Genomic DNA, 21,644 nt, shown 5'->3' with positions numbered 1-21,644 from the left:
ACTGCTGAGCAGTGTCTTCAGGGGATGATTCGGGGCTATTACCGGCGCGTGCAGAAAATGCTTCCTGTTATAGTAGGGGAAACACCCATCGTGGGGTGCGTCATCCCCAGTGATAGCCAATAGGATTCACAGAGAGGGACGAGCCCTCATACTGTGTGATTGGCATGTCGGCTAGCCTATGTAGTGAGGCTGCCGTTCATCCAGGCACAAGCTGTTTCCAGCGCATGCGCACTGTGGTGAAATCGGATGATAATGTTTTTTCCCCTTTCTACTGAAGGTGGGGACGGCTGTCATTATGTGGTGTCCGCAAGTGCTGGGCAGAACACCACATGTGCAGATATATAACTTAGTGGCATAACGACATGGTTTGCCACACTAAATTTAGATGTAATCCTGATGTTCATAGTCTCGATGGGGAAGATGAGACTAAATCAAGACAGTAAGTTAGATAGGATGGCATATATAAAAGGAAGCAAAGAGGTTATGATCTATGTTGTACTGTGGGGCTATTATAAAGCTCCTAAAGGTGAGGCTGCAGTAATAAGTTAACTGTATATACAGGTAAGGTTTGTTGCATACAGTATATAAAAGATTGCATCACATCATAGTGTATTGTATACATATAGTTATCAAGGTTGAAGACTTGATATAATCCATGTTTTTGGATAGTTGGAATGGAAATTCATGGAGAATCATTGCACGCTCTTGAGGATCTAGCGAATGAAAATGAATGTAGAGTGAGCACAGCCACTGGCCCATTTTCAACTTTGCGACCTAGATCACGCATGACCCCTCCTTTCACCCAGTTTGCACATATTGACATTTTTGTCAAGTTGGTGAGTGCTGAGCTTGGTAAACTTAAGACACAAAAAGCTGGTGTCAGGGATAACCTTAGCCAAATGGAGCAGACCGCTTTAGATGCACTTAGCAAAAAGAACGAAATTGTATTAAAATCATCTGATAAAGGTGGCAATATTGTCGTTCTTGATAGAGATGACTATGTCTCCATGGTCTATAGACTTCTAAATGATGCATCAACTTATATCATCTTAGAAAAAAATCCCACAGAACGCTTCCTTGCAGAACTAAGACAGCTTCTGAACAAGGCCAAATCTGAAGAACTGATTACTCAAGACGAATATAAATTTCTATTCAACCCCACTCCAACCTTATCTACATTTTATGCAGTGCCCAAGGTTCACAAAAATACTATCCCCGTTCCCGGCAGACCCATTGTATCGGGTAACGACAACCTGACACAGGGAATAAGCGAGTATGTTGATGAAATCTTGTCACCATTTGTCAGAGCATTACCATCCTTCTTGAAAGATACCAAAGATACCCTCACCAGAATGCAGGAGATCAATGTCTCCACCACCACGTTAATAGCCACCATAGATGTAGAGTCACTCTACACTAATATAAAGCACAAACTTGGATTAAAAGCAGTCAGACACTTTCTGAATACAAAAGGCACACAATTCTATGCTCACAATGAGTTCACAATATCACTTCTTCATTTCTTACTCACACACAATTATTTTCTTTTTGATGGCAAATTCTACCATCAAATTAAGGGCACAGCCATGGGCACAATTTGTGCACCCACTTATGCTAATTTATTTTTGGGATGGTGGGAAGACACGTTAATTTTCAACGAGGATCTACTTTTTTTCACTAGTCACATTTCATTCTGGGGAAGATATATAGATGATATTTTGGCTTTTTGGGACGGGGATGAAACACTTTTTCTTGACTTCATGGACATTCTCAACCACAACACAATAGGGATGAAATTCACTCATCAAATACACACCAAACAAATTAATTTTCTTGATCTTCAGATCTCTCTGGATTCTGATGGAAGTATCCATACCAACATTTACCGCAAGGAAACTGCCACAAATAGCTTCCTTCACTGGGGCAGCTTCCATCCACCAGCACTCAAAAAAGGTATACCTATAGGACAATACCTGAGAGCTAGGAGGAATTGCTCTGACGAACAAACTTTTCAGCAAGAATGCCACACTCTCTTTCAAAAATTCATAGCACGCGGCTATCCTAAAAAGACCTTACATAGGGGATATGCACGAGCAAAAGCCGCCTCTAGGGACGATCTTCTATACGGCAACACACATTCAGCTACCAACAAGGACAAATATCCTTCCACCATCAGATGTATAGGCAATTTCGATACCTGTTCCTCTTCAATATCAAACATCTTACAGAAGCATTGGCCCATCTTACGGGCTGATCCTGATTTGGCTGAGGTTATCTCTGACCACCCCAGCATCACTTACCGACGAGGTAAGAATCTTCGGGAATATTTAACACACAGTCACTATACCAAAACGTCTAATCCTCGTAACACCTGGCTCCCACCGCCCATTATGGGCTCTTTTCCATGCGGCAGATGTACATTCTGTCCATTTATGCCAAAAACCAAAGTTTTTAACAACCCTGTAGATGGCAAACAGTACACCATCAGACAATTCATAAATTGCCAGAGTAGCGGTGTTATATACGCCGCCAAGTGCCCATGCCCAAAACTATATATTGGCAAGACAATTCAACAACTTAGGAGAAGAATCTCCAAGCATGTGAGTACCATTAACACACAAGAAAATACCCCTCTCTCCAGACATATTAGATCTTGTCACCAGGGAAATGCCAATGTCCTGAAATTTTGGGGCATCACCCAAGTTAAATTGGGCCCTAGAGCTGGCAATTTAGACAAAAAACTGTTACAAGAAGAAGCACGCTGGATACATAGGTTGGGATCTCTCAGCCCCATTGGTCTAAATGAGGGCTTCACTTTCGCTGCCTTCTTATAGAAGTTTTTATAAAAATGTCTTTATGGGATCTTTTATAAATATTCTCCATGAATTTCCATTCCAACTATCCAAAAACATGGATTATATCAAGTCTTCAACCTTGATAACTATATGTATACAATACACTATGATGTGATGCAATCTTTTATATACTGTATGCAACAAACCTTACCTGTATATACAGTTAACTTATTACTGCAGCCTCACCTTTAGGAGCTTTATAATAGCCTCACAGTACAACATAGATCATAACCTCTTTGCTTCCTTTTATATATGCCATCCTATCTAACTTACTGTCTTGATTTAGTCTCATCTTCCCCATCGAGACTATGAACATCAGGATTACATCTAAATTTAGTGTGGCAAACCATGTCGTTATGCCACTAAGTTATATATCTGCACATGTGGTGTTCTGCCCAGCACCTGCGGACACCACATAATGACAGCCGTCCCCACCTTCAGTAGAAAGGGGGAAAAAACATTATCATCCGATTTCACCACAGTGCGCATGCGCTGGAAACAGCTTGTGCCTGGATGAACGGCAGCCTCACTACATAGGCTAGCCGACATGCCAATCACACAGTATGAGGGCTCGTCCCTCTCTGTGAATCCTATTGGCTATCACTGGGGATGACGCACCCCACGATGGGTGTTTCCCCTACTATAACAGGAAGCATTTTCTGCACGCGCCGGTAATAGCCCCGAATCATCCCCTGAAGACGCTGCTCAGCAGTGAAACATGTCGGGGGGGCTAGTGCTCTTTTAAATCTAACTCAGTCGCTGTTTAGCTTTTGCACTCTATCCTACGGAGGACACAGGCTCTTTAGGCAGTCTGAAGCTGCCGTACATACGAGCCCCATTACGTCCATGAGATGTTAATACCTCTCACATCTCTAATACCACGCTAACCGACTCAGTATATTTTTATTCCAATTCAATGTTGTACGTTTACCGTTTCTCATGGCACTTCAATTCTAAAGTTCAATATTAAAAGTTATGTTTTATTTAATGCCACTATTCAAGTAGTAGCTGGGAAATTGGGATATCTGTGCTTAAGCACATTGCATCTGTCTATTTGAATTGCCGAAACCGGTCCCACTGCGAGCGAGAAAGAGCATCAGCGATACAATTCCGTACCCCCGGCACATGCACCGCCACCACCCACGCGTTCAACGACAAGCACACCAACACTAAATGTCGCAACAACTGAACTACCGGAGGAGAGGACGCCGTGATGTTATTAATGGCCAGCACCACCCCCATGTTGTCGCAGTAAAACCGAACCTTCTTATCCCTGAGCCTGTCCCCCCAGATGGTCGCCGCAACCACAATGGGGAACAGCTCGAGCAGGGCCAGATTCCGCGTGAGTCCACTGGACACCCAGCTTGCCGGCCATTGACCTGCGCACCACGGACCCCCCCCCCCGTAAGCTCCAAAACCGCCCGCCCCAGCCGCATCCGTAAAAATATTTAAATCACTCGTATCCTGTGCTGGAGCCATCCATAGCGAGCGACGGTTATACTGGCCCAAAAAATCATCCCATACCTGCAGATCAGCCCGATGCTCCTCCTTGAGCCGCACAAAATGATGTGGCGCATGCACTCCCGCCGTTGCCGCCGCCAACCGTCTACCAAACACCCTCCCCATTGGCATAATCCGGCAGGCGAAATTCAACTTCCCCAGCAACGACTGAAGCTCACGCAGCGTAATTTTCTTTAACCTACAAGCCCGACGTACCTCCTGACTCAAAGCCCCCAACTTATCCGCAGGAAGACGACACTCCATTGCCACCGAATCTATTTCAATTCCCAAGAAACAAATCGTCGGTACCGGGCCCTCAGTTTTTTCAGGCGCCAAAGGGATCCCAAAATCCCTCGCAACCTTCTGCAGTGCATGAAGCAGATTACCGCAAACCGGCGAACCCCCCGGGCCGACGCACAAGAAATCGTCTAAGTAATGTATCAACGAGTCGACCCCGGCTACTCCCTTCGTCACCCACTCCACGAAGCTACTAAACGCCTCGAAGTATGCGCAAGAAAGGGAACACCCCATCGGAAGGCACCGATCCACGTAAAAAGCCCCATTCCAAAAACAACCCAACAGCCGTTGGCTTTCTGGATGAACTGGCAACAGCCTAAACGCCGCCTCGATGTTGGTTTTCGCTAGCAGCGCGCCTGGACCCGCAGCACGAACTAACCCCACCGCCTTATCGAATGAGGTATACACTACGGAGCACAACTCGTGATCAATCCCGTCATTTACCGACGAACCCTTGGGAAACGATAAATGCTGAATCAAACGAAATTTCCGGGGCTCGCGCTTTGGAACAATACCCAATGGGGACACCACTAAATCTTTTATTGGCGGATCAACAAAAGGCCCCGCCATGCGACCCAACGAAACTTCTTTAAACAATTTTTCCGACACGACCTCGGCATGCACGTAAGCCGATTTAAGGTTCCTCCGCGTAACCGGGACCTCATAAGGAGGCGGAGGAATAATAAAACCAACACAAAACCCATCGTAAAGTAACTTGGCCGCCGCCCTATCCGGATACTCATTTAGATAAGGGGCCATCCTTTCCACCCTCACCGGTGACAACCCCTTGACCAGCCGAGGAAGACTGGTTCCCTGACCTCTTTTTTTGCATACATTTTGCAGCCCCGTGGGATGCACCATTACACTCTGAACACACGTGCTTGAACTTGCACGTGGCCCCGAACTTACACTGGCCATCGTTGAATTGCCAGCAGAATCCCAACTTTGCCCCGCCGCCTTGTCCGACCTGACTGGACTGGCCCCCTTGGCCGGCGCTCCCGGGAAAGGACTGCCTAACCTGAGCCGTAACCCGTAACCAGAGAGCAATATCCTTCTGGTCCCACCGAATCGCCGGCCGAACCGCTGTACGCTGACGGAATTGCTCATCGTATCTTAGCCACGCCTGCCCCCCGTACGCCCTATGAGCCTCCCCAATGGCGTCAAAATAGCAAAACAACGCCGAACAATTTTCCGGCGCCTTTTCTCCTATTACACTGGCTAATATGGCGAACGCCTGCGACCAATTAACGAACGTCTGCGGGATAAGCCTATACCGCCGACACTCCTCCTCGTCCTTCTTACTCTCGTCCCGCTTGCCCTTATCCAAATTCAATTTAGCAAGCGGCAGGAGAGAAAAAATCTCGACATATTCATCCTTCCAGATACGCTCACGCACCTCCTGCTTTAAGTGCGCCCCCAACGGACCTTCGAAGCAAACATACACCTCCCCACGAGCACGATCATCAATACGCACCCGATCGCCTTCTTTTTGGGCCTGTCTGTACCGACACCGCGACCGCCTCTCTAGCCGCCAACCCGGGTCGCGCCTGTAACGATCCCACTTCCCTGGGTCTTCCCAAACTACCGCCGGGGACACTTCCGTAACTACTGGTGCCGCCGCCCTATCTAGACGCCCGACCAGCTCCCGCAAGCAACCCACTAAATCCGCTAGACCCGCGCCGTCGCGCCCGCCCGCGCCACTACCGGCCACCGATGCGATGCTAGCAGCCCCCCCGCCGACACCCGACATAAAAATCGCTGGATACGACAAAGATGGAGTTATGCACTCACCGGGCTGCACAGGCGCTGTGTTCCCGTCAGCCGGACCATCCTGACCTCGCCGATACACGTCCAGTTCACCTTCCTCCAGCTCCTCTCTCGAAGACGACTGGCCATCCCACCGACATCTCCGAAACGGGGATGATGACGCGCTGACAGATGGGCCGGCAACCTGCCGCCCGACCGCTGGGACCCAGACTTCCGACCGGACCTGTTGCCTCGACGTCGCTGCAGTTCTAGGCGTCCGTCTCGACGATCCTGATGAAGCCTGCCCCCTGGCCGGAACATCACCAGGCGGGGTGGCCGTAGCTTGTCCTCCAAATCTTGCATCTGATGGGGGAGGGGTGACAGGGAGCCCGGCCTGCGACTCCCTGATTACCGCCGGACCCCGTCGCGGCTGGGGATTCCTGCCAGTACGCAGGGCCTGGGAAGATGCAGCCCTCCCAGCTGCCTGGCCTGCAGCGTCCATTTTAGGGCTCCCCCTGCGACGCCGTGTCCGCGGGACCACCTCAGGGCTGAGGCGTTCTAGAGGTCGGGACCGCCGGGAGCGACAGGTAGACCCGGCCTTAGTCACCGTCACCCCTGGCGACGCTCTCTGCCTCCTCTGAGCAGGAGCGGGTGTTGCTGACTCCCCCCCCCCCCGCCGCCATATTACTGCTAGGAAGGGGGCCGGGGGAGGGGAGCCTGTCCCCAACAGCAACAGACCTCGTATGCCGGGCCTGACGTGGCGATTCGGCGTCCGGGATCCTGGTAAGTGCCGCCACGGTCTCCTCCAACCATCCGGGACCGTGGTGCACAGCAGACATCACACACAGAGCGGGGCAACTGGGAGCTTAATAGAATCTATGTTACTCCTCCCGCTGCTTCCGGCTCAGTGCCGAAAACAGCGGGAAGCTCTGTAACGGCCCCTAACTCCTCCCTGTCCCTCCTTCACCTCCTCCTAACTCTCCCTCAATACTTAACCCTTTCCCTCCTAGGCTGTCATGGAGGCTTCCCTCCTAAGCCCTGCAGGCTGCGTCCAGCCTCTTCTTGACATGTGTCCTTGATCACACACGACAATTTACCTATAAAAATATATGAAGACCTTAAAGAAAAGTTGTTTTATTTTTTTATCATAATCCACGGTTGACCTTTAACTTTCTGGCATAGACACTTTTACAGTTCTTGTAACACTCAGGGTGTAAAAAAAAGCCCATCATTATATTTAGGTAGCTTTTTCAGTCTTAAAATATTCCACAAGATGATTTGCTATTCACTTGGGCTACAAGTGTGCAATCTTAGTCATTATGGATTTCTATTTCACACATCGAGGCTTCACTCTCTCGAGCCGCACACAGCGTTTAGGGGCCGCTGTTACTTTAAAAGGAGCATGGAAATGCCTTGGATGTGCTCCAAGACACACGGGCCCCAGCCGACAAGGAGGCTGTGATGCTTTGCACTTAGCACTTCAAGCTACAAGATTCTGCCACATGCTGATAGCCTGCTGCTTGAATTACCACTTGCCAGTCTGAAGCACACAAATATCTGCTGTAGTGTATGTGTTGTCATATGTTATTTCTTTACACTCTGAGTCACAACCATCAGCGTCTGTCATAGGATAGCATTCATCTTCTGACAACATTCACCTTCCCAGCTAAACAAAAGTTCTGCCTTCCCCAAGCCTGTCTTTATCTGCTGACTCAAAATTAACTTGGGGTGCCGGCTCCTTGAATTGCTCCGTAATTATTTCAAGCACTCTTCTTCGCGTGAATTTCTTTCTGTAGCCAGCTAAAAACAGATGCTCTCTATAGAGACTCTCCCAAAGCTTTTTTGCACTGAATGGATCTTAATTTTTTCTCGCTATATAAAGACTAAGCGTAATTAACACTATTTTATCATGGTTATGAGGTTGCATTCAAGGTCATCACGTATAAAGCTTTTTTTATTCTGAAGAAAACCGCAATAAAGTCTAACAATTGACAGTCCATAACTAAATACAATATACCCTGAGCTGGTGGTTTCAATGAAGCTCACAGAATTTCAATAACGTACACTACAGCGAAACCTGCACAGAACTGAATGTATTTGCATAGCTCAATCGTATCATGCATCCAAAAACTTGGAAATGGCTTTGTATCTATAGACTAGATATGTGCTAAACTCCAGCTTTTCAAGATGCATTGTTAAGCTGGCTATACACATTAGATTAACGCGCATGGGGGGCCACCTGTCGACTCTCTACCGACGTTTTTCATTAGAGGAAGCAAGGATTGAGAAGGCTAGGTTTAAAAATGGAAGTGCTGCCATAGGTGTCTACTGCAGGGAGATAAGCTGCTGAGAAACATGCATGTTTACCCGTCTGGGCATGCATCTTCATGGGGGAGTTGGAGGACATAGTTGTCACCCAAACAATCTTGCTGCAGACAATTATGGTATGTGTTTTTGCAATAGGAATGCTAGAAGTTACCTAAGAGTCCCAGGTGGTTGTCCTTTATCTTTAAAACAATAAATTGTATGAAATGTCACCAAAACTACTTTTGTGGAAAAAGCAGTTTGCATTGCCTGCTTTCCCCCCGATTAAATTAATGGGGAAGAAAAACAACCTAAGGCCAGTTACACAATTGTGTAATACTGAAGATAATGTTAGCCGGGGTCATAAGAATGTGAAAAAAAAGGTGATTTGACCACAATGTGTAAATACAAACTAGGCCAGGAAAACACACACACACACACACACACACACACACACACACACACACACACACACGCACACGCACACACACACGCACACACACGCACGCACACACAGTTTTCTGAGCCAAAACTAGATGTGGAGAGGTAGTGTATAAAGGACTGATGCATCTTCTTCTTTTGTGTCCTCTCCTGTGTTTGGCTAAAAAAAATAACAGAGCTAAAAACTGCATCAAAGCTGAATATGTGATCCTGGCATATGGCCTCATTCACCCTTGCGTAGTTTGGTCAGTATTTTGAGCCACTATTTATAAGCCAAAACTAGGAATGGGTCCAAAACACGGAAGAAAAGCAAATCTTTACATTGTCGTTTTGGCTTACAAATACTGATGCAAAATACGGACTAAAATGTGCAAGTGTTAATGACCAAAGCCTGTAAATTGGATTTAGAAAAATACTAGAAGTGCTTTTTGTTATATATTTTTTTTTAAAGATTCTCTGTCACCAGATTATAAGTGCCTCCTACATAATCTGATCGGTGCTGTTATGTAGATAACAGCAGTGGTTTTTATTTTGGAAAAACAAGCATTTTTGAGCAAGTTATGAGCAATTTTAGATTTATGCCAATTAGTTTCTTAATGACCAACTGGGCGTGTTTTTACTTTTGACCAAGTGGGTGTTGTAAAGAAGTGTATGAGGCCGACCAATCAGTGACCAATCAGTTTCATACACTTCTCATTTTTCCAGCACAGCTTTCACTACACAATCACACTGTGCTGTGGATCATGCTGGTCTGGAACAATGAGAAGTGTATGACACTGATTGATCAGCCTCATACACTTCTTTACAACACCCACTTGGTCAAAAGTAAGAACACGCCCAGTTGGTCTTTAAGAAACAAATTAGCATAAATCTAAAATTGCTCATAACTTGCTAAAAAATGATCATTTTTCAAAATAAAAACCACTGCTGTCATCTACATGACAGCGCCGATCAGATTATGTGGGAGATAGGGCAAATATAATCTGGTGACAGAGCCTCTTTAACCTCTTTAGGACACAGCCTGTTTTGTCCTTGTGGGGACACAGATGATTTTTTCAAATCTGACATGTGTCGCTTTATGTGGTAATAACTTTGGAATACTTAAACCTATCCAAGCGATTCTGAGACTGTTTTCTCGTGACATATTGTACTTTATGGAAGTGGAAAAATTTGGTCGATAAATTCAATATTTATTTGTGGAAAACTTCAAATTTTAGAGAAAATTTGCAAAAAATATATTTTTCTAAATTTAAATGTATCTACTTGTAAAACAAATAGTAATACCACACAAAATAGTTACTAGTTAACATTTCCCATATGTCTACTTTATGTTTGCATAATTTTTTTCACATCCTTTTATTTTTCTAGGACGTTACAAGGCTTAGAACTTTGGCAGCAATTTTTTACATTTTCAAGAAAATGTCAAAAGGCTATCTTTTCAGGAACCAGTTCAGTTCTGAAGTGGCTTTGAGGGCCTATATATTAGAAAGTCCCAATAAATCACCCCATTTTGAAAACTGCACACCTCAAAGTATTCAAAACAGCATTCAGAAATTATTTTAACCCTTTAGGCGTTTCAAAGGAATTAAAGAAATGTAGAGGTGACATTTACAAATAGATTATTTTTTGCTGAAATTCATTTGAAATAAAAAAAAATTCTGTAACACAGAAGATTTTACCAGAGAAACGCAACTTAGTATTTATTGCCCACATTCTGCAGTTTTTAGAAATATCCCACATGTGGCCCTAGTATGGTAATGAACTGAAGCATCAGCCTCAGAAGCAAAGGTTCACTTAGTGGATTTTGGGGCCTCCTTTTTTTAGGAATATATTTTAGGCTCCATGTCTGGTTTGAAGAGGTCTTAAACAATCGAAACCCCCCAAAAGTGACCCCATTTTGGAAACTACACCCCTCAAGGCGTTTTTGTAGGGGTATAGTTAGTATTTTAACCCCACATTTTTTTTGCAGAATTTTGTGGAATTAGTTTATGAAGATGAAAACCTAACTTTTTTTCCTGCTAAAACAGAGAATCTTTTAATTTTTACAAAAATTAAAGAAAAATCACCCCAACATTTTTAAAGCAATTACTCCCGATTACCGCAATACCCCATATGTGGTCATAAACTGATGTTTGGACCCACAGCAGGGCTCAGAAGGGAAGGAGCGTCTTTTGGAGTTTGGAGCGCAACTTTTGCTTGAATGGATTTCGGTGCCATGTCGCGTTTGCAACGCCCTGGAGGCACCAAAACAGTGGAAACTCCCCAAAAGTGACCCATTTTGGAAACTACACCCCTCACAGAATTTTTCAAGGGGTATAGTTAGCATTTTAACCCCACATGTTTTATGTAGAATTTAGTGGATTTAGGCCATGAAAATTAATATCAACATTTTTGTTCTCTAAAATGTTGAATGTTTTAATTTTCACAAGGAATAAAAGATAAAAACCACACCAACATTTGCAAAGCAATTTCTCCGTGAGTATGGCAATACCCCATATGTGGTCATAAATGTTTGTTTATTAGAAATTAATTAACCCTTTCAGGACTGATCCTTTTTTGCTTTTTCATTTTCGTTTTTCACTCCCCGCCTTCCAAGAGCCATAACTTTAATTTTGTTCTGTCAATAGAGTGGTGTGAGGGCTTATTTTTTGCAGAAGGAGTTGTAGTTTCTATTGGCACCATTTAACCCCTTCCCGTCGTAAACAACTTTCAGATTTTCATTTTCGTTTTTTCCTCCCCACATTCCAGAAGCCATACCGTCTTTATTTTTCCATAAAGGGCTTGATTTTTGCGGGACGAGTTGTAGTTTTTCGTAGCACCATTTATTTTGCCATATAATGTACTAGGAAACGGGAAAAATATTATTTGTGGGGTAGAAAATGAAAAAAACAGCGATTCCTCCATGTTTTTTTGCGCGCTGTTTTTACGGAATTCACTGTGCAATTAAAACAACATGTTAACTTTATTCTGTGGGTCAATACGATTATGGCGATACCAAATATGTATAGTTTTTTCTATATTTGACTACTTTTACAAGTAAAAACCTAAGTGTAAAAAAGAAAATTTATTTTGCGTTGCCAAATGCGGGATAAGCTGTAGTTTTTAATAATACCATTTTGGTGTACATGCGATGGTTTGATCACTTTTTATTTTATTTTTTGTGGGAGATTAGGTGACCAAAAAATAGAGATTCTGGCGTTTACAATTTTTTTTTTACAGCGTTCACCGTGCGGGTTAAATAATGATATATTGTAATAGTTCAGACTTTTACGGACGCAGCGATACCAATTATGTTTATTTATTTATTTACTATGCTCTAGGGGGAAAATGGGAAAAGGGGTGTTTTTTGAACTTTTAATATATATATATATATTTATTTTTTTACACAAAAAAAACCTTTAACTTTTTACTTTTTTTATTAGTCCCCCTAGGGGACTTCAACCAGCGATCGTTAGATCGCTTGCACGATATACTGCAATACTAATGTATTGCAGTATATCATGATTCTGACAGGCATCTATTAAGCCCGGAGGCAAGGCTTAATAGGTGTACAAAGATGGCGGACCTGGGGGTCTTCATTAGGCCCCCAGGCAGCCATAGCAACCATCGACCCCCCGCGATTGCATTGCGGGGGGCGCGATGAGCTGTTAGAGGGGGTCGCCCCCTCTTTCTCACGATTTAAATGCTGCTGTCGGTATTGGTCACGGAATTTAACTAGTTAAACTAGCAGGATCGCGCTCGAGCGCGATGCCGCTATTTACTCTGAAGTGTCGGCTGTAACATACAGCCGACACCGGCATCATATGGAGCGAGCTCACTGCGTGAGCCCGCTCCATACTTCCCCTTCCCGGCTATGACGTAACTGTACGTCATATGTCGGGAAGGGTTTAAAGTACCATATAATGTACTGGGAAACCCCAAAAATTATTTGCAGGCTGAAATTGGAAAAAACTGTGATTCTTCCATAGTTTTTGGGGTTTTGTTTATACGTCTATCACCACGCGGTAAAATTTACAACTTAATTTTATTCTGCATCTCAATACAATTACGGTGATACCAAACTTATATAGTTTTTTTTTATATTTTCCTACTTTTAAGAAGAAAAGACTATTTCTTAAAAAAAAAAAAAAAAAAATTTCTATCATCACATTCTGAGAGGCATAACTTTTTTTCTTCTTTGGTCGATTGAGCGGTGTGAGGGCTTATTTTTGGCGCGACAAGCTGTAGCTTTTGTTGGTACCATTTTATGGTACATACAACTTTTTAGAATTAGGTGACCAAAAAAACAGCGATTTTGGCGTTTTCAATTCTTTATTTCTTACGGCGTTCACCGTGCGCAATAAATTACATTTTACTTTATTCTGCAAGTCGATCCGATTATGTCGATACGATACCATATGTATATAGTTTTTAATGTTTTGCAACGTTTGCACAATAAAATGGAATTTTTTTTTTTTAAATAATTTTTTTTTTGTGTTGCCATATTCTGAGAGCCATAACTTTTTTATTTTTCAGTCAAAAAAGCTTGTTTTTTGCGGGACGGGTTTTAGTTTTTATTGGTACTATTTTGAGCTAAATGCAACTTTCTGATCAGTTTTTATTATATATCTTGGGAGGGGTGGTGACCAAAAAATAGCGATGCTGGCATAGTTTCTCATTATTTTTTTTTGCGGTTTTTACCTTGCGGGACAAATAACATTATAGTGTTATAGTTTGGGTCGTTACAAACGTGGTGATACCTAATATGTGTACTTTTTTTTAACGTTTTCATTTTTTCCTAAAATAATAAACTTATTATAGGAAAAAAAAAAACTTTTATTTTTACACTTTTATAAAACATTTTTAACTTTTTTTTTACTTGTTACACTTTCTTTTTTGACCTACAGCACTGATCGCTGCTATAATACATTACACTACCTAGGTAGTGTATTGTAGGTGTAATGTATTCCAACTGTCAGTGTGACATCACAGTCACTCTGACAGCAAGCCTATGAGGACCAGCCAGAGGCCGTTGTCTGGCCTCCGGTTGTCTGCCATGGCAAACCCCACGATTGCATGGGGGCTGCCGATGTACTACAAACCCCATAAATGCGGCAATTGCAATCGATCGCCGCATTTAAGGGGTTAATTGCATTGAGCCGCTGATCGGCAACACTGGAGTGTTCGCCAACATAGCCGAATACTTGATTATTGCGGGACGATTGTATTTTTCTCCAATTATAATTTTTATTGCATTTTTTTCAATAAACAAAGATATAACTATGAAAGACAAGTATGATATGATAATACCAAACAGTATAAAGCCCAACAATATGGCAGCATTATTCAGAACAGAAGGGTGTCCAAACATTGGAGCATGAGGAGACTACGAGCTATAAAAAAATCATCAAATAGCTATAATTTGTAGTAGTGAATAACACAAGATAACATAAAAATAAAACCATAGGACTAGGAAACGGGAGAAGACTGATGGAAGTAGAAGGGAGTACATTGGTAGGGGGGAGTCGAGGCTATAAGTCTAGGAAAGGACAGACCAAATGGGGGACCCTGTATAAGTAAAATGGAGGCTAAATAGGGCCTACAGAAAGATTAAATAACAGAACAGTGAGTCCTTAATGTAATGACCAGCGGATTGTGGACACACTGGGCTACTCCACCGGTGAGAGTAGTGGCAGGTAGCAGGTAGATGGACGTAGGTGGACAGCAGGTAACTGGATACAGGCTGGTAGCGGATTATTGGATGCAGGCTGGTAGCGGATTGCAATAGAAGACAGGATACAGAGACTGGTAATGGGCCACTGGATAAAGGCCGATAACTGACAGCAATAGCAGACAGGACACAGGCTGGTAACGGACAACTAGATACAGGCTGATAACCGGTAGCAATAGCAGACAGGATACAGGCTGCAGAGCTGCACCGACCATGAGGCGAGGTGAGCCTCTTTCTTTAGGCGGATACCTGCTTCCTCTCTGAGGGGAGAGTGCAACTGAAACCAACCGCCGCCACCCCCTCCTGCACCATAACTGTATCTGCAGCTATAGGACGCCGATCCAATTTAACGGATCACTAGCGCAGGCAGGGAAAGGAACATTAGTTCCTTTCCCTGCCATTTTGTTCCTTGGAATGAAGCAGGTGGCACGATTATGTCATCGTGCCGCTGTCGTTCAGCTGCAGCCGACCTGCTTTGCTAGAGGACGGCGTGGGAATGGGATCAGGTGAGTAAGTAAAGTTTATTTATTTTCCAGTTAACAGTGAGAGTGGCATTATCTACAGGGGGCTCTTTGTGGGGTGCTATCTACAGGAGGATCTATAGGGGCCACTAAGTACAGGGGGGGTCTATGTAGGGCACTATCTGCAGGGTGGCTCTATGGGGAGCAGTATCTATAGGAGTGTCTATGGGGGCACAGGGGCTCTATGAGAAGCACTATCTACAGGGGGCACTGTGTGTGGGTGTGGGACACAGTGTATGTTGCTATTATAATTAGAGGCACAGTGTATGGTGCTATTATATTTAGGGGCATAGTGTGTCACAATGAGAATTTTTGGGTGGTATCATATTTTTTGTGAAACAGCAACTCACAGCATATTCTTACCATTGTTTGGGCTATGCTGAGAATTGTAGTTTTGCGCCATACAAACCCATATGGCAGGGGTTACACTGATTTTGCAAATGATTTCTGTACTGAGCTGTGTTTGTGTTGTTACTATATATATATATATATATATATATATATATATGTACTGCACTTGGTTCTATTACTGTATATATGCACTGAGCTTGGTTCTTTTACTGTATATATGTACTGAGCTTGGTTCTGGTGCTCTATTTATATCCTGAGCTTTGTTCTGGTACTGTATATATGTGATGAGCTTGGTTCTGGTTTTGTATATATTCACTGAGCTTGGTTCTGGTGCTGTATATATGTATTGAGCTCGGTTCTGGTGCTGTATTCATGTACTGAGCTTGGTTCTGGTACTGTATATATGTACTAGGGTTGCACGATGCATCAAAATATCAATACTAATTTGATGATGTGCACCTTCAAACAGTTCAATACCGTGAATTGATGTATTTCGATACTAAGTTGTGCGGCAGTTGTTCGCACACTACATAGCGCCCCATGTTCTCTGTCTTTAGTGCCGGCCAATCACTAGTGCAGCGCCTACCGCATCACAGCATTCTGATGGCTCGGGCACAACTAGTGTGCGTGCGCGATCAGTAGCGGGGCAATGTCATACACAGCCGCAACCCCGCTCTAATGGAGGAAGATCAGAGAAAACGCTGATCTGCACCGGTATCCCCTTGAATGCCGTGATCAAAACTGACTGGGGCATTCAAAGGGAAAATGAGAAAGGGGGACCTTCTTTGATCGGATCCCAGGGAATCCCTCTGACGCGATCAAGGAAACATACCATATATAGACAGACAGCCCAGGGTCCAATGAAGGACCCAAGGGCTGTCTGACCATATTTCCTTTTGAAAGGGCATACTAAGATATGCCCTAACAACTGCCTGCGTACTATCAGTACATAGGCTAACGTACTGGCATATAAATAAATGTATACATTAGTACATTAAAGTTAATGTAGAAAACTAAACTAAAAGTAAAATTAATAAAAAAAATTATGAATGATTAAATAACAAAATCTGTAAAATACACAAATGCACATTTTTTACAATAAATATGTCACTCACCTCCTGACAGGCAAGCATCTCCCTCCTAGGAGACGGCAGCACATGCTGCCGCTCTGCCCTTTAGTGTCCTCTAGGGTGTGCACACGCCCTTGTTCCTGGGCTTAAAGGGCCAGCGTGCGAACATGCAAACTATTACCAATTATCCCTAAATTATGCCCTGGACTGTAAAAAGGGCTCTGCCCTTCCTCTCCTTGCGTGAGCGTTGTTGTTGTATTCCCATGTTAGTCTTAGCAAATGGTCCCTTAGGTGTATCCTGTTCCAAGTTTTCCAGAATCCTGATTCCTGTATCCCGTGCTGTGTTTGTTCCTGTGCCTTATCTAATGTTGGAGTCGTGACGTCTGCCACGCCTGCTGTAATACACCATGTTTGGTGTCATCTGCCACACCTGTTGTAATATACCACGTCTAGTATCATCCGCCACGTCAGGCGTTATCTGCCACATCAAGTTCCATCTGCCAAAGCCTTTGCTACTGTTTGGAATTTTACAGTTTCTTGTTCTAAAGACTTTTCATAGACTTTATAGACTGTTGTTTGGCCAGCTGCTAGTCCACTACGGCGGTGCAGCCTAGTGGGTCCACATACCCACAGATCGTGACAAAACATTATTAAAATAAGTCGTGATCGTTATAACCTGCGCAGCAAATTTACAGTGTCATTTATGATGATCGGTGTATGCTGTAAAAAAAAAGAACATAAAAACTGCTATTTTTAGCGTTTTTGCCAAAATAAAAATGTGTATGAAGTAAACAATAATGTAAATGTACCAAGAAACAAAGTCTCATATAGCTAAGTCGAGCAAAAAATGTAAAAGTTATGAGCGTGGAATTCAAAGAAGAAAAATTAAAAAATTGTTCTGCCCTCAATTGTCTGTGTCCCATAGGGTTAACCTCAATGTTGCCGTTATGTGAGGGAAATGATGGGGGCACATGGTGTTATGAATTTTGAACCTCCATGTGCCTCATATTAATAGCAATTAACCCCATCATGTACCTCATACATTAACCCAATGCTGCCCATTATGACTGTGAGGTACATGATAGGCTTAATTAATATTACTGTGAGGCACATGGAGGTTTAAAAATCATAACAACATGTGCCTCACACCAGAAAATGGAAGGACTTTTAATTCTCTTGTTTTTTTTTATTGTTGGCAAAGTATCATTTTGGTATCGACAATCGCAATTGTACACGAAGTATCAGTATCGAAGTCCAAATTCTGGTATCGTGACCATAATATGTACTGAGCTTTGTTCTTATGTACTGAGCTTTGTTCCGGTGCTCTATTTATGTACTTAGCTTGGTTCTGGTATTATAATTTCAAAGGGTATATTTATAACAGCATAATTGACAAGCAGGATCCACCTGTTATCAATCACATCTGAGTTATGAATTTAGAGGTGATCAATGACAGCACGATCCTGCGTTTCAGAGACACACACAACACACTACTTTATCCGTCAGTCCCGCTGACCTGACGGATACAGGTTTCAGCGCATTATACAGCTGCTTTATATATAGAATACAAAGCAGCTGTATCTTAAAAAGTAAAAATAATTTCATAAAATGTAATTACAAAGTTGCACCAATTACAATGATAAACATTTTTATGGAAAATAAACAAAACGTTTTTAAAGGTGTACACAGCCTTTAAAACCACAAGTGGATCCAAAAGGAAAGGTACAAAAAAAAATTGTCGCCATATTCTGTGAGCCATAGCTTTTTTATTTTTCCGTTGGTGTAAGGGCTTGTTTCTTTGGGGTACATATGACTTCTTTTTAGCACTTTTTTGAAGCTCATTTGTTCGGCACAAAAGATAAAAGATGCGTTTGTCTTTTCTTTGGGCCAGGATCACACAAACAGTTTTGATGCAGTTTTTGGAGCTAAAGCCAGAAGAGGATCCAAAAGTCAATGGGTGCGTGAAAACCACGCAGGTTGCACGGAAGCACTTCCGTGCGAACCGACTGAAACAGCGCACCAGCTGTCAAAAGGATGAATGTAAACAGAAAAGCACCACATGCTTTTCTGTTTCCGAACATCCAAACGGAGTGTCTTTGCGATGAGCGAAGCCGTACAAGCCAACTGAACTTCACCGGGTTCGGCCGAACTCGTTTTGGCCGAACCCGGCAAAAAAATTATCGGTACGCGACGTCAGGAGATAGTCACTGTCCATGGTTCTGAAAGAGTTAAACTGTTTCAGCACCATGGACAGTGACTTCCGATCCCAATATACATGAACCTGTAGAAAAAAAAACGAAGTTCTGACTTACCGAGAACTCCCTGCTTCTTCCTCCAGTCTGACCTCCCGGGATGACAATTCAGTCCAAGTGACAGCTCCAGCCAATGACAGGCCAAGCACAGGCTGCAGCGGTCACATGGACTGGCGCGTCATCCAGGGAGGTGGGGCCCGATGTCGAGAGGCGCGTCACCAAGGACGCGTCACCAAGGACGCGTCACCAAGGACGCGTCACCAAGGCAACGGCCGGGAAGTTCTCGGTAAGTACGAACTGTTTCTTTTTTTTCAACAGGTTTTTCGATATTGTGTTCGGCATTCACTGTCGAGGGTGCTGAAAGAGTTAGCTCTTTCAGCACCTTGGACAGTGACGGGCGTCGACTAGCCTCATCTCTATGATGGCGGCTGCGCGAAAATCACGCAGCCGCGCATCATACACGGATGACACACGCAGCTGTCAAATGTTTTTTGCGCGCGCAAAACGCTGCGTTGTTTGTATCTGCCCTTATTCTGTCCTTATAAGTTTTTTTTCCTTTTAAATCCACTTTTGGCTTTGGCAAAAAAAAACAGCCAATAACTGCCCAAAAAAACCCTGCATCAAATGTGTGTGATCCTGGCCCTAAGCACTTCACATGTCAATTGTCCTACACCAGCTAAACTTTTTGATAGCCCTGTTATGCTTGCTCTAATGTGATAAATATATACGTATTGCAATATTACACTTGCATAGTTGAAATCCATTTACGTTTCCACACTACACGGTCTCTGTTTAATTAAACAGTGTAATATAATGCCCTGGTTTATACTCTCACTCTGCTGATGGACCTAAATCTTCTGCAGATCCACAGAGCGGAGTTAAAATGGGGGAAAATTGCAAAATCTTTTTCTTATTTTCTTCAATCACGGCACGAAGATAACCATTAAACAAAATTCCATTCTGTGAGCATGCTAGCGAGTCTTTCATCTTGGCTCATCGCTTTTATTCCCTACATGTGCCTAGAAACAGACTGAGCAGGACCACACAGCTCGGCTGACTTTCTCTCTTTTGCCTCTGCTGCTATCAAAGCAAAGCGATTAACTCATTGATGTCTGACTGGTTTCTATAACACAGAGGTCACAGCTGAACACTATGCAAGGTCACAGACATTTAATTGGCCATTTATACTTTAAACAGCACTTTGTTTTCCATGCGCTGTCGTAAATGTTATAATATTACTATTGATACAGGAAATCGAATCAACTCCTTTAATTTCTGGGACTTCTAAAAATGTTCTTTTTACCTCTTTTGGTGATAATCCCTCAACAGGGCAAATGACAGAGCCAAGACAAAGCAAAGTTTAGGGTATGTTCACACACACTAATTACGGACGTAATTCGGGCGTTTTTGCCCCGAATTACGTCCGAAAAATGCGGCTTGAAAGCGTTGACAAACATCTGCCCATTGAAAGCAATGGGCTGACGTTTGTCTGTTCACACGAGGCGTAAATAGACGCCCGCGTCAAAGAAGTGACTTGTCACTTCTTGGGGCGTAATTGGAGCCGTTATTCATTGACTCCAATAAAAAGCAGCGCCAATTACGTCCGTAATGGACGCGGCGTTCAAGCGCCTGCACATGCCGTTACGGCTGAAATTACGGGGATGTTTTCTCCTGAAAACATCCCCGTAATTTCAGCCGTTACGGATGCTGTTGTGTGAACATACCCTTAGGATCAAACAACAAAAGTGACATAGAAATGAATTGCATTGATGTGCATGCAAGTCACATGCGGAAGCTCACTATGTTGCTGAAACACATTACATATATACGTGCTGTAAGGGTATGTTCACACGGCAACGCCAATTACGTCTGAAATTACAGAGCTGCTTTCATGCGAAAACAGCTCCTGAATTTCAGACGTTTTTACAAGTGCACGCGTTTTTCGCGGCGTCTTTTACGGACGTAATTGGAGCTGATTTTCATTGGAGCCAATAAAAAACTGCTCCAATTACGTCCCAAGAAGTGACATGCACTTCTTTTAGGCGGGTGTCTTTTTACACGCCTTCTTTTGACAGCGGCGCGTAAAAAAAAAAGCCTGTCTGCACAGAACATCGTAAGACCCATTGAATTCAATGGGCAAATGTTTGCAGACGGTTTGGAGCCGTTTTTTCAGCGGTAATTTGAGGCGTAAAACGCCTAAATTACGTCCGTAAATAGGGCGTGTGAACATACCCTTATTGTTATGCCTTGAATAGGTGTATTAGGGCATGTTCAGACGTGGCAGAATTTTTCCGCTGCAAATTTGCAACTAATCTGCAGAAACATTTTCATATTTGACAGGTAATTCAGACGTTGCAAAGGCTGAAATCCGCAATGAAATTCCCCTGCTTCTCCGCAACAGAATATGCATGTTGTGGAGTGAAAATTGTACACCCCAGCCTAAATTCCGCACAGTTATTTTCCTCAGCGTCTGACCTAAGTTACCTAAAAATGTATAGAAAACAATTAAAAAAACAGCTGCTGCAGATTTCCACTGCGGACTGTCCGCAGCGGAATTCAACAGCAATTCCACCATGTCTGAATGTGCCCTTAATTGG

Source organism: Rhinoderma darwinii, chromosome 2 (genome assembly GCF_050947455.1).
Source record: "Rhinoderma darwinii isolate aRhiDar2 chromosome 2, aRhiDar2.hap1, whole genome shotgun sequence".
Lineage (NCBI taxonomy): Eukaryota > Metazoa > Chordata > Amphibia > Anura > Rhinodermatidae > Rhinoderma > Rhinoderma darwinii.
The sequence above is the reverse complement of the archived record's forward strand: the minus strand, read 5'-3'. Positions refer to the sequence as shown.